The sequence below is a fragment of the Fukomys damarensis genome, unplaced genomic scaffold (genome assembly GCF_012274545.1).
Source record: "Fukomys damarensis isolate Sample0158 unplaced genomic scaffold, DMR_v1.0_HiC HiC_scaffold_17, whole genome shotgun sequence".
Taxonomy (NCBI): domain Eukaryota; kingdom Metazoa; phylum Chordata; class Mammalia; order Rodentia; family Bathyergidae; genus Fukomys; species Fukomys damarensis.
The window spans coordinates 55,835,288-55,850,507 of record NW_022900929.1 but is presented as its reverse complement, the minus strand read 5'-3'; the positions used below and the strand labels follow the sequence as shown (position 1 = coordinate 55,850,507).

At 37.0% G+C, this 15,220-nt stretch overlaps 1 protein-coding gene across 1 annotated transcript in view; it reads right to left on the bottom strand.

Annotated features, from left to right (window-relative positions):
* Npas3 (neuronal PAS domain protein 3) overlaps positions 1-15,220 on the bottom strand; it is a gene marked incomplete at its 5' end in the record, with an annotated part of 850,606 nt that overhangs the window by 720,679 nt on the left and 114,707 nt on the right. The window lies entirely within an intron of this gene.

Below are 15,220 nucleotides of genomic sequence, written 5' to 3'. Positions count from 1 at the left end.
ATATCCAGTTTCCAGTCAGTCTGTCATTCTACCTTAACATTCTTGCACATCTTTTCTTCCCCACCTAGCTAATTTGAACAGTTTCACATTACCTCTTCTTACTCCAGCTTATTCTATACACTGTATTATATTCATCTCACTGAAAATGTGGACTTGACCATGTATTCCACCTATGTGTTCTATCTCCCCTTCTAGACTATAAGTTTCTTATGGCAGGATCTATGTACATTGTCTTTGTTATTCCCCCATAGCACCTACCAATAAATATACCTTGAATGAATAACAGCAAAAAAAGCCCACAGGTATCAGTTATAAGATTAGGTGAAATAAACATGAACCTTACACAACCTTAAAATATTAAGATTCCTATAAAAATGGGGTTAGCCCTGGAATTCTGTCATCCCAATGATCAAAGTTCTCTCATGATTTTAAAACTGAATACCTATTCCCTATACAATGAAATATCACTCATGTAAAGCTTGCATATTGAGGGGAAAAAAATATAAACTGTATTTCAACTGTAATTTCTAAGGAAATGATGATTAGAGATGTTTTTCATCTCTCTGTTTTACAGATGGAAGTAGGAATCAAGTTACACTTTAGTGAATCTTAAAGTTCATAAACAATAGATCAGGAAATTTTTATAGAAAACCTCCCCTGGGTATGAGGGTTGTCAAAAAATGAATATTAATTGCACAAGTTGGTTCTATCATTAGCAAGCCTGTCTACATAGTTCTCATACAGTGATCTATCTTTACGAAATGACATGTCATTCCTGCAACATCTCCCAGAACATGTGCATGTGGTGGCGTCTGATTGGCACCTCAATGCGTAGGAAGCTCTTACAATGCACACAGAGCAATGAGCAAGGAGCTGAAGGTCATTTATGTGATGATCACTAGCCTACATATTTTTCCTATAACATTCACATGGATTTATTTCTTATAAAGTAAGACATGAATGAACTGTTGGCCATGTAATAATAATTCATCCATCTGGGGAAGCTTTTCTGGCTGTCTGTTCAAGCCCAAGAATGTTCACCATCTCTTGAGTTCTCTTTGGTCTTCTGTCAAAACATACACTTTTAAAAAATGTTTTTCTCATCCAATCATTCTGAAGAATGTAAGCAATCATGTAAAGCACAGCCAGCATACCAGGCCTAGAAGAGTGGATCTCAAATTTTCAAGTCTACAAATCACTTTTCATGAGTCAGATTACATGATCTCTCTAGCCCACCCCATATTCACATAATATCCCTTAAATAAATCTTGAAATAATCCGTAGCTATGGAATAGTGGAGATACAAACTTTACACAGTCTCCTTATTTCACAATATCATACAACTTATTAATCAGTCATATTCTCTCCCCCCCTCGCAAAAGCTACAGAAATCCTACAAATCCACATTTCTTTATAATTCAAACACTTCAAAATATTGTAACTATATAAAATTCCAAATCAGAATTCCTCTTTTCTTCACAGGCTCATCAGCCCTACCTCTTTCTAGGAAAGCCTGCAGAGAGACTCTTGCTTCCCTCTTCCATTTGTCATGTACAAACATGGCTTTGTAGCCAAGTACAGGTGCACATGCCTATAACCTCAGCACTCAGGGAGGCCTAACCGGGGTGACTTAGCTACTTAGTTAGAGACCTTGTCTCAAAATAAATTCAGCTTCAAATAAATTCAAACTCTATTTTCTCCAAGAAGAGTTCCTAAATTTCCCACAACTATAAATGATTTGTACCTCTGGGTTTTACAAAACCATGAGATTTAAGCCATTCTTAAGGCATTTCATATGTCCTGTCTTGCATCAAAAGCACTTGTTATAATTTGTCCCCTTGCCCTGACTTAATTTACTTCATCCCATACCTAGAAAATAATTATGTATCTGTATATTGTCCACTCTACTCAATTGAATATTTACCTCCATGCTATAGGTCTTGTTCACAACTTAACACAGGCCTGGAACACTGCCTGGAATTTATCAGGCATTCACTAAATAGTTAACACATCCATAAATTATTACATGAACAGCTTAATCATGGTTTATCTTAATCATGGTTTGTCATTTTAGGAAGATATAAGTGTTGATTTACAAACACTTGTTAAAAACAGAAAACTGTTCTTGTCTGTGTAATCCCAACTATGTCTTTGTACTCTCCATGTAGATTATTTTGCATGTATTCACTATATTCATTAATAATAATGGCTATGGTGTTGTTCCTAATGGTGATAAACCATTAATTTGTTATGAGGTTCAATCGTTGGATAAGAAACACTTAACAACAAATCAACTATGAACCAATTTCAAGTAAATGTTAAAAGGGTAATGTTGTGCCCATTAGGTGGTATAGACCGAATCTAGGAAAATGGATAGGCCAAAATTAGTTCCTTCAAGCATGCACTAGGAAGAAAAGGGCTAAAAGTATAGGGAAAGTGGGAAGGATAAAGGAAAGGTAATAAGGAAAATGAAAAAAAAAGAGAAAATGAAAAAAATGGAAATAAAGTGTTAGTAAATGGAGAGAGGAGGAGGGAGTGAAGGGAGGGCAGAGGTAAGGGGAAAAAATGAGAACCAAGACCTGTCATGTAGAGGTACAAGATCCCAACAATGACTGTAACTGTACTGTATACATAAAATGTACCAATAAACTCAATGAGAAAAAAAAGGAAGACTGAAAAATGCATTCCCAGTCTGCCATAACTGTCTCTATTACATATTACAAAAGATTTCTTAACCTAGGTAAAAGGTAAGAGTCTCCATACTTTTATATACTTCAAAAATTATCATATACATGCTTTAATATATTTATATTTATACCTACACAGCACAACGTCCCTCTTGAGCATTCTTTGTGCTTAACCATCTCAAGTTTTTTGCATTTACACTGTGCTAAAGAGTCACCATTTTGCTCAATGCATAGCCAAGCTGGTTCAGCACTGCACAACACAAATCCAGGTATAGAACACAACCTCAGCCTTCCAAACTGCAGCCTGATGCTCTCATCCCCATGGCAGATGCTACAATCATGAGTGATGGAGCTGTTCTGACTGCATGCTACTTTCAAATAATGATCCGCAAAGTTAATCAAAAGGGCTTCCCTGTTCAATATTTACCTGTCCCTCATTGACAGCCGCTGCCTGCACAGCCATCTAGGATGTACAGAATGGGCTCAGGAATACTGAGCTCACACAGACCCTGAGTGCCTCACTGAAGTACCAAGCAGAACTGATGAAAGCAGAATTAAGCAGCTCTTCAAACACCCTCTGCTACTAAAGAGGCCTGAGTGAGTTCCACACCAGCGATGTGCTGCTCCTTCCTGGACTGGAAGGCCAAGTAAGACTCAGATAGTAAGAGGGATAAAAGGAACAACAAGCATACAAAAGAAAAAAAGAAGCAGAAGTGATATTAGGTATCAAAATATAAACATGGAAGGAAAATAGTAATTTCCTGTATTGGGGCAAAAAAAAATAATATTCTCTCCTTGATGCGATCTCCTTGCTTTTATGTACTAGAAAAGTCATATCTATCCTGAAAATTATTTTTCTCATTTTCATACACATTCAACATTTTCAGCTAAAAAATAATAAGAAAACACTGATCTTTTTATGTGTTAGATATTCAAATATTGTTTGTCAGTCTGTCAATCAAATTTACCCAGAAAGGTTGCTGACCAGCTTCCACAGTCACCTCTGGAGAGGTAGGCAATCAGACTGATCAAAATGCAGTTGTCTGTGACTTTTTTAACCATCAGCAAGAGAGCAAGGCTTACTATAGGACCTGATTATGTGTATTTATTAACCATGTACCTTGCCAGAGGTAATTCCTTCCTTGACATGAGTGGTTAAGGCATAGGTGGGATGGAATCATTCCAAAAGTAAATTTTTCTTTTAACTAACTTTTCCTGAACACTTTCTTTTTTAGGCCTGGTAAACCATGCCAGAGTATATATTATGTACTAGGCATTATTCTAAGCAGTTTACATTCATTAGTTCATTTAATCCCACAGAAAATGCTATGAGATACTAGTATCATTTTATGGGTAAGAAGACAGGAAACAAAGAGCTAAGGAACTTGTTTAAGATCTTTCAGCAAATAAGTAATGAAATTGGGGTTGGAATACATCAGTCTTCCAACACAGCCTGACCATTCATCCACTACATGAAGTGCACTAATTGTTTCAGTACTACTGAAATAGCAGATTATCACTGACCTTCAGCAAGCACATTTTTAAAAGTTTGTGGAGTAAAGATCTTTAAAGAATTCACAAACTTATGAAGATATCACACATACACATACACACACACACAACCTCTTACCACTTAACTTTTATAAATGTGTTCCATGCTTCATCTCGAAGTTTATCATCTTCTGAAAAGGTATTTATTTGAACATTTATTATTGAGTGTTGCCACATATATAATACAAAATAAGTGATATTAGCATTAAATCATAGCTTCAATACGGACTTCACTCTTTTATATGTGGTCTCCCTCCTCCACACACACATACATACAATCTACCAAGCAATCCTGTTTCCTCTTCCTTCATATATTTCAAAATCCAAGTTCTTCTCAGCATTTCTATCCTTTGTTATAAGCCACCTCGACTACGGCACCAATCTACCATCTGTATTCTTGCTTTCACCCTCATGCCCCTGCAGCCAGACTGATTCTGAGAGTTGGTGAGGCCCCACTGCCCTCACCTCCGAACCCTTCAAGGCTCATTTCCAGGGGAGGAAAAACTCAGCACCTTACCTGGCCTGCCAACAGCTCTTGAGCTGGCTCCCTGTCGCCAGTCTGGCTTGTGTCTGGTTTGTGTCCCTCCCCAGCTGGCCTCTTCTGTGCTGAGTACCAGAATTCTTCAGTCGTACAAACTTTGTGGAACTTATTTTCCCTGGAGTATTTTTCTCTGGTTATCTGAATGCCTCATTCCCTCACTTCCTTGGTCTTTGCTCAAATGTCATTGTTTTAATGGAACCTCATCTATAAGAAACCACAACTGATCCACCTTCACCCCAAGGCTCCTAATTCTGTCCTAACGTCATTTTTGTTTCATAACACCAATCATCATCTAACAGATTACATCTCTTCTCTTTCAATTTTTTTTTGCCCTCTTTGTAAGTGGGGATTGAATCCAGGGTCTTTGCTACATCCCCATTCCTTTTTTAACATTATTTTTATTTTGAGATAGACTCTCACTATATTGCCACATTCTCTGTTCTGGGCTCTAACTTGCAACTTTCCTGCCTCAGCTTCCCAAAGTGCTAGGATCACAGGCATGTACCACCAGACCCAGCTGCTTTTCTTCATTTTTAATGTTTGTTGATTACTGCCCATTTCCAATGCTGTTAAACTTGAAGGTCAAAGATTTTTGTTTTTCTTCACAGACATATCCCAAATAATAGTTCCTTGTTATAGAAAGTACCCAATTCATATGTTAAATTAACAGAAAAGAGAAACCACACTAGATAAAACTAGACTTCACAGAGGAGCAAACCAAGGCAATGGGTCCATGATAAACTGGATGGATTTCATGGAAAGAAGCAAAGTACATATGCTGCTGATTGTCAGAAAGGGAGACTGAAAGGGAAACTAGAACAAAACTCATGGCCTATCAGTATTTAGCTAAGATTAACTATGTAGTAAGAAAGAGCAGTCAATAACTTTATACAAGGAAACAGATTAGAAACAGAGTTCTATTGTGGTAACCACAAGGTAGCCTAGAAAGAAAAGTTTTTCCATTCCTTACAATGGTGTTTTGTCTATAATAGACTTAAGCATTTATTTGTCTAAAGCAAAATAACCAAGAAAGAAACCAAGATTAATTAGGAGGCCTAAAACAATGTAGACATGAAATAATCACTTAAATTAAGGAAATCTGAAAAGAAAGGAAGTTAATTCTAAAAGAAATCATGCTATAAATGAGATATTGAGATAAGAGAGGACAGTGAAATGTGATTCCAAGAGTTTGAATGACTATAAAAATTAAGATGAGGGCTGGGAATATAGCTCGATATGCAATGCTGGCCCAGCATGCACGAGATCCTAGATTCAATTCCCAGCACTTTCGACAAAAATGGTGGAACAAAACAAGTGTAAGGGAGGAGAAGGACTTTCTGAGAAAGATGCGAGGTTCTGTCTTGGATAAACAAGTGACTGCCCTGGAGAAGCCCTACATGGGATAGGAGAAAGGTCTTCACTTGCAGACCAGCCATGTCTTACCACTGCTATGAGTCAGGGTTTGTTTTTTTCCATGTATCATGGAGACAAAACAGTTCGCTAGGTTGCTTTAAGGATTAGGAGGGAATTTCCATGGATATGCCTGAAAATTTGTTGGTTGTTACATGTGGAAGTTGGAATAAAGTGGAACACATGTAGGAATGTGTGTAGATTGAAAATATAAAAACTAGATTTGGGCAAGAGTTAGGAATTGAGATAAAAAGCTGAGATTCACCCAGTTCTGTGGGATAGCTACAGTGTCAGGACACACTGAATTTCTACAAAGGATACCTCATTATCTCAAACTGGAGTGTATTCAGTTTTACTCTCAAAGGACTCTGGCCACATGCTCTTTAAATGACTAATTTTTGACATTACAAACCTCACCCCTCTTCTTTAGGGTCTTATTCTTTTGTGAAAATAGATTCTAGTAGAGTGTCCATGAATAGAAGATGGATGAGTGTGAGGTAAAGTACCACCCAGTTCCAAAGAGTCATGTCACTCAGCTGAAAGGGGGTGAATGGCTGGGCCAAAAACACCTGATTTGGCCTCTTATATATAGCTATCAGATTATATATTAGCTGTGTAACCTGAGCAACTCACCTAACCGCTCTAACCTATATTTTCTCAAACACAAAATAAGAATTATATAATGCATTTCAAATAAGGTTTCTGGGTCAATTCCAAAAATACCTGAGAACCACAGGACACTATATTTGGAACCCAATATATATTTTCTTTCAGATTTCAGCCTCGTTTGTGTTACTACATATGGAAAATCAGACAATACATAGAAATGCTGAAACAGCAGCATAACTTCACTGTAAACAGTTAAAGCTCCCATGATTCCCAGAAGAAGGATCTTGGCCTTAGATCCTCCCCCGTGAAAGGGCTGGAGAGCAATGAGTATTTCCTCTAGATGGCAGAATAAATGCAGAGGTGTTCATGTCCTGTGTCTCAGAGCCTCACCTTATGATGACACTGAATCCAGGAAACTTTTGTGTCCTGTAAATCTCTACTGAACTTACACAATTGAACTATCATTGGTGCAAATGAGCCAAATGTGCCACCAGACCCTGGTAAAAACACACTCTACTTAAAACATGCTGGTCCATAATTTTAGTTTTCCAGTCCTCTCCTCCCTGAGACATTTCAAAATTACCACGATAACATTTTTTAAATTCAGCATTCTTTATTCCTACTAGCCTCATATAAATTGTTACTAGTTCTGGACAAACAGCATTCAAAAAAGAGGGGAAACAATCTTGCTCTCATGAACTTTACAAGAGTTCAGAAAAACCCCATCATCCTCCCTTCCAGTCCCAGATACATCTCCTAACCTCTTCTGTTTTTTATTTTTTAATTGAATTTATTGGTACTTTCTAGGTATACAGTAGAGTTACTTTACATTCATTACTGGGATCTTGTACCTTTACATGACAGGTCTTGGTTCTCATTTTTTCCCCTCGTCCCTGACCCCCCTTCACCCACTCTTCTCCTCCCCATTTACAAATGCTTTATTTCCATTTTTTCATTTTCTCCTATTTTTTTCTTTTCCCTTATTACCTTTCCCCTACCTTTCCCACTTTCCCTACACCTTTAGCCATTTTCTTCCTATTTCACATGGTCAACAGTCTCATTAGGATCTTATGTACTATTACAGTTTATTCACACCAGACAAACTATTTGGTATTTACACATGTGTGACTTATTTATTTCACTTAGGAGTATATACTCAATATGTATCCATTTTCCTATGAATGAATCTAATTTCTCATTCTTTATGGCTGAGTAGTATTCCATTTTATAGAAAAAATACAACTTCTTTATCCAGTTTCCAACTGATGGGCAAATGGGTTCTTTCACAAGTTTTAGCTATTACAAACTGTGCTGCTATAAACATAGGTGCACATATGTCACTGTGATATGATTCTTTTAATTATTTTGGAAAGATACCCAGCAGAGGGATGACTGGGTCAAATGGAACCTCTAGACCCAGGTCTGTGAGGTATCTCCATATTGATTTCCACAGTGGTTGCACCAGTCTGCACTCCCACCAACAATGGAGAAGGTTTCCTTTCTTCCCACAACCCCACCAACACTTGTTATTTGATTTCTTGATAGCAGCCATTCTTTGTGGGGTGAGATGGAATCTCAGTGTTGTTTTCATCTGCATCTCTCTAATGACCAGTGATGTGGAACATTTTTTCATATATTTACTTGCTGCTTTTACTTCTTTGTCTGAGAAATGTCTGTTCATTTAAGATACCCATTTCTGAATGGGGTCTTTATATTTGGGGGGCTTATTGTTTTGAGTTCTTTATATATTCTAGATAATAGTCCTTTGTCTAAGGAGCAGCTGGTAAAATTTTTTTCCCACATTGTAGGTTGTCTCTTAGTTCTGTTGATGGTTTCTTTTGCAGTGCAGAAGCTTTTTAATAAGATGAGATCCCAGATGATGATTCTATCTGCTAGTTCCCGTGCTACTGAGGATTTGTTCATAAAATCTTTTCCTATGCCAATGTCTTCCAGAGTTCTGCCTAACTTATCTTCCAGCAAGTTTAGTGTTTCTGTTTTTATATTTAGATCTTTAATCCACTTGTATTTTAATTTAGTGCATGATGAGAGATAAGGGTCTAGTTTTAATCTTTTTCATGTTGAGATCCAGTTTTTCCAACACCATTTATTAAAGAGGCTATCTTTCCTCCAGGGGGGATGGCCAGCTCCTTTGTCAAAGATGAGGTAGCTGAGTATCTGGAGTTGTTTTTGTGCCTTCCAGTCTCTTCCACTGATCCTCAGGTCTGTTTCTTTGCCAGTACCATGCTGTTTTTATCACAGTGGCTTTGTAGTATAGTTTCAAATTGGGAATTATTATACCTGCTACCATGTCTCTGTTGCCTAGGATGGCTTTTTGCTATTCTAGGTCTCTTCTGGCTTCAAATGAATTTTTGGATTCTTCTTTCTAGTTCTGTGAAATACAGTGTTGGAATTTCAATTGGCATTGCATTGAAACTGCATAGCAGTTTTGGTAGTATGGCCATTTTCACTATGTTGATTCTTCCTACCCAGGAGCAGGGGATGTCTTTCCATTTTCTTATATACTCTTTGATCTCTTTTTTCAGAGTGCTGTAGTTTTCAGTGTAGAGGTCTTTTGCTTCTTTTGTTAGTTTGATTCCTAGATACTTCATTGTTTTGGATGCTATTGTGACCTCTTCTGTTTTTAAATTCATTAAGTTTACTGGTACATTTTAGGTATACAATATGATGACATTCATCATGGGGATTTGTACCTTTACATGATTTATTTTTTCTCCATTTCCCTGACCTACCTTTCAACTCTCCTTATTTACAAGACTTTATTTCTGTTTTTTCTTCATACTTATTCATTTCCCTTCCCCTACCCCTCCAACTTCCCCACCTCTTCTTATAAAAATGTGGTGATACAAATCCCACCACTTGCACTCAAAGGAAATCAAGATTTGGGACACTGGATGAATTTCCCCAAGGTATGAAAATCAGAGATACCACTTCCTACTTCTCCCTTTCAAGTCATCCAGGAGTAAGGTAGTCCTCGGAGGAATAAGCTGCTTCTCCCAGACAGTGAGTAAAGATTTCCCTGCAATCACTGGAAAATACATTTTTTCACCAAGAGATATAAATGGTACGTAAAGTACATGAAACATGAGGCCTTGTGCCAGATGAAGCCAAGCTAACTCAATTTCATCTTTAAAACAGTTTTGTTAGTAGACTTGAGAGAGGAACTAAAAAAGAAGAATCATTAAAACACTGTGGATCTCCTGATTTCAAGGCCAAGGTATGCAGGTATCTGTGATTCACTATAAGCACCCAACAAGCAATAGCTAAGAAAATGGTGCTATTATAAAAGCTTATGTTGGTTGAAATGCAAGTAAAGTAGTGAGACTTGCAAGTAAGAGAAATCAGCCTCACCTCCTCCATAACTCATGAGAACAGGCCCAGAGTGAGGCCCAGAGATCCTTCACAACTGGGCCCTAGGGAGGGAAAGAGAAGTTAGGTTTTAAATAAGGTGCAGCAACAGTCTATTTAGTCATATAAATCTCAAGCATCCAATTCCAAAGAATTCTCAAAATGATAAGTAACTTACAAAGGTCTCAAGTTTGCCAATGGAAAAATCGCCCCAGAATGTTTGCTTTACATGCTGGTCATTGAACCAAAATCCTCAAAGGACCCAGCCCTCTCTCTGCTTTGAGATTAGATCTAAATATCTTGATGTAGTAAATAGAATTCTCTTTTTAAGCAACCTAAAGGAATGATGCAGCTGATATGGTGTGTGACAGAATGAGTTTGTAAAGCAGCCAAAAAACTCTTATCACTTAACAATTCCTTCTCTTGCATGCACATATTCTGATCTAAAACAGTTATGTGTTTTTTTAACCCACTACACCCTTCTCACCACTAACTTCACCCATAAATTGCAAAACTATTTACATATTTGAATGATTACTAGCTCTATAATTAAAAATGTTGATGTTATAAGGAAGACTTTTTCTGTTGAAATCCTATCACAAATGAATATATTAGTTTCTTGCTAAAAAAATTTAAATTCAAGTAAAATATTAAATCCCCCCCCCAGAATTGGAAAGGGTAGGGGAAATGAAATAAGGGAAAAGAAAATAATGTGAGAAAATGAAAAAATGGAAATAAAGTTTTTGTAAATAGGGAAGAGAGGAGGGGGTGAAGGGAGGGCAGGGACAAGGGGAAAAAATGAGAACCAAGACCTGTCATGTAAAGATACACGATCCCAATGATGAATATAACTGAACTATATACTAAAATGTACCAATAAACTCAATGAGGGGGAAAAAATCCTTCTTCCTAAGCTAATACAAATCCAGAAGACAAACTCCACAAGGTAAAACATATACCTCACCAGAAAGGAAATTTGTGAAGAACCCCATTTCTATGCAGAAGTGGGCTATAAACCTTCCAATTATCCTTAAAAAAAATTGGCTCTGAAATTTCCCATTATTGTAATTATTCGTGGGTGGATTCACAAGAAATTTCCATACACATATGAATATACATCTACAAAAGGTGACAGGCATATAAATACATAAAATTATATAGAAGGATGCAAAGATAGAAGCCAAATTATTAATGGTGGCAATCTATGGGAGCCACAAATAAAAATAATATTGATGTTCTTTCCTTAACACTCACTTGAATTTTCTAAATGTTTTAGAATTAAAATATATTATATCTCTATTTTAAAAAGAGCTCTTCTAAGAGAAGAGAACAAAATGTCATGAAGTAACTAATCTAGAAACCACCTATCCATCAGCCTGGAGACATGGTATTGGGCCTAATAAACAGAAAAGTTCCAAGAATATTTACTCAGCACAAGTGGCATGCCCACCACAGCCTACTCTGTAAACTCCAAGGAAGCACAAATCCATGGCCATTTACTGAGCAGAGCACAAAAAATTCCCTGAATCGAGAGAGAAACACGTGGAAATAAAAGTTCTAAGTAGGATAAAGTTAAAACCATAATTTCATCCCTTTGTTGTTGAGAAGACTATTAGGGGAGATATGTTAATTATTCATCTTCTCATTAAAAGAAATAAATTCTAGTGCATGCTTTTTCCTATTACAAGTATAGTACTTATAATATTTTAGTAACACAAATTTTTATTATAAGGAGCTTTTCAACAATATTATATGTACATATCATAAGGAATATATTTTCCTAAATTTTCTACTAGTATGAAATTATTTTTAAAAGATCCTGAATGTTCACTCAAATTCAGAACTATCACCTTAAATGAAATACTGTATTTTAATTGCTATGAAAAAGGGATTTCTCTCATTTATATTACATAACAGACAGTAATATATAACAAGAATAACCCAAATCAGAATGTGTTGTTCCCTTTGGAACATTTCTTCAACATCTCTATAATCATAATGGCTTGCTGGAGGTTGAAAGCCTATTATCTGCATTTTGCAGACAAGAACTTTATGAGTTGAATGATTGGACTTTAAATTAATGACTAATGAATTACTACTCATTTAGTGAATACATGGTTGTAAAAACCATAATAAGTTTTGGTTTGTTTGTTTTGTTTTCTTGGGTCTTTCACTTTTTTTTCCATTATTTTATTTTTGGGTATTATACTGAAGATTGAACCTAGGGCCTTGTATTTTGGACCTCAGTATGTGAAGCCAGACAGCTTGAGGTGCAATGCAGAAGTCAGCAGACTTTTTTGTAAACAGTCAAACTGTAAATATTTGAGGCTTAGGGTACCATACAGTCAGGTCAGGTCAACAGAAATCACGTGGGTCCTTGTTGCAGGAAATGAGTTGCAGACAACATATAAATGAAGGGGTGTGGCTATGTTCCAATAAAATTTTACCTACAGAGTGAAAACAGTGACTGCATTTGGATAGGGGGCCAGAGTTTGGTGATGCTAATACCCTACCTTCTTTTACATGGCGTGAGTTTTTTCAGCTCTCTAAGCCTCTGTTATCCTAGCTATAAAATGCTGGTAATAATGTGTAACTTAAATTCACTGTAAGGATTTTCTTAATATATGTTAAACCATCAGTACTTTAAGTAATTATTACCATCTTCATCATCACATTGATCTTCAAAACAGGCTATTAAAGAATAATTTTTACTTTAGAGGTGAGAAAAAGGTGCTTAAAAACTCAAGTAACCTTGCTGCTATCTCACATCTACTAGATGGCTGTGGGGCTACAATCAAATCAGATCAATTTTCAAGAGGTTTTACCACCTCTACTGATTAAATATTATTGCATGGATTTGTGCAACTTAAAGCATGTTGACCAGAACCAAAGAATAAACCATAATTCTCTCATTCTGATGTATAAATTAAGTCCAAAGATTCACTACAGGCATATTTATAAACTCAGCACACAAAATAAGCTGCTTTTACAGTGAAGAAAACCAATTAAAACTATAGCTTATGCATTACTCTAACTTTGCCATACCTTTTTAAAGTCTGAGTACAAGAGCACTGGTAATTCTGCCTCCTCCTGCCCACCCCAAAACCACCAGTTAGAGATTTTGAACACTGTAGTTCAATAATTTGTCTACCAAAGGTGCATTGTGTAGCTCTATTCCTCTCACCTTGACTTTTACTTTCTGTTCTCAAGTTTCTTGGGTTCGCATACATATTGCAGGTGTGTCACTAGACAATTATTTTTCAATATCCAGGTAGTTATTTCTATTCTGATGAAAATATACACTCTGGTGAAGCCAATTAATATTCTTTCATTCAAAATCACGGTGCCTGTACCTATATCCATTTTTACTTGCTGGATTTGTGTATCCTGAATTACAAGTGATCTGCGAGGAGAAAAGCAAACACTGAACTTCTCAAGCCAGCAGAAGCAGCCATGTTATAGGCAGGTCCTAGGTAAGTTCATACTGGAAGGGTTTGTCGATATATTTATAAGGTTAAAATAACTTCAAACTAATGAACAGCACTATTTCACATTCTTCCTTACAAAGAACACTAAAAGAGTTTCAAAACAAGGAAAAGATAAATTGTGGGCCACTCCCAGGGCAGGATTTCTGCCTTGGGCCTAACCTACTTCCAGAGTAATTCACTAGGCACAGTCTATATCACCTCTTTTTTCCCTGACAACTTAAGTATAAGTGGCAATCCCGGAATCCTATGCCTTTGTTCACCCTTCCTCTCCAATCTCACTTTCTCCCTTGTGCCATTTCAACTTGTTACATCAGAACTACCTGCAGAACTACCTGTGTTTCAGCCCAAATCATTATCTTGGGCATCCCTTCCCAATCTCCAGGGTCTCCTCCATCTCCGTCCTCCATAGGACGTTGGGGCCGGTCCTATTAAAAATGATCCCTTTGTGCTACCCTGCCATAATTGGCACTTGTCTCTCTTTCATGCAAAACTGCAATTACTTGTTGATAGCTTAGTCATCTAGGCTTGTGAAAGGAAGTTTTCTACCTCACCTCTGAATGAGTCAGTATATAGTTTCCATAATATAGCACCTGACCCATGGATGATATTAAAATATATTTGTTAAGAAATAAATTAATTTTAAGCTAGTCTGGAATAAGCCCAAATAATATACTTTAATGCTATTCATCACCAACACATGCCATATCAAGTCATTTGTAGCAAAGTCATTGATGTAGTGCTCAAATCAAGTGGGAAAAACCATTAGAACAATGCTGAAAGACACGATGTGAAAATTAGAATTTATCTGCTATCGAAAGGCCTAAGCGGTTCTTGCTACAATGTCTGCTTACCATAAGGATTCTTTTGAAGCTCTTTATGAAGTTCGCTGTACATTTCTAACTTTCCTGGGTTCTTTGTTATTTACTGATACTAATACACCTTCCATAAATTAGTCTAATATGGAGGGCATAATAGCAATCAATCAATCAGGCTAAACAACCCGTGAAAGAATCTGCTGCTGTGGCTGATGCTCCTCAACCTTTCCCTCCCTTTCAGCAAAGGTGACCATCTACCCCTCCTCAGCCTGCCTGACATGGCACCTGTCTTGTCCTTTTTAATTGGAATAACATGTGAAAACTGTTCAGCCTCTGTCTACTGCAACGGATATAGAATTGTGAGCTCCTTCACTCATTATCCTCTTCCCTAGATCTTGTCAATTCCTTCCCTATTTTGAATGAGAACATTCCCATTTCCAGACCCATGCTTCTTAGCCATGCCCAGACTTAGCACTATAATGAACAGAAGAACACCCACACTCTGGGTTATTTTGGAGAGAGAAAGAAACTTCATGCCTTCCAGTCCCATATTAATATCTCCAAGCCCTGTCATGGTGTCTGAAATTACTGTATTAGAAAAGACTCCCTGATTTTCCCCTTGAATTTGTTCACTTGGAGTTACTTATTAAAATGCAGATGGGGGCTGGGGATTTAGCTCAGTGGTTTGGTGGCCTGCCTTGCAAGCGCAAAGACCCGAGTTCAATGCCCAGTACAAAAAAAAAAAAAAAAAAA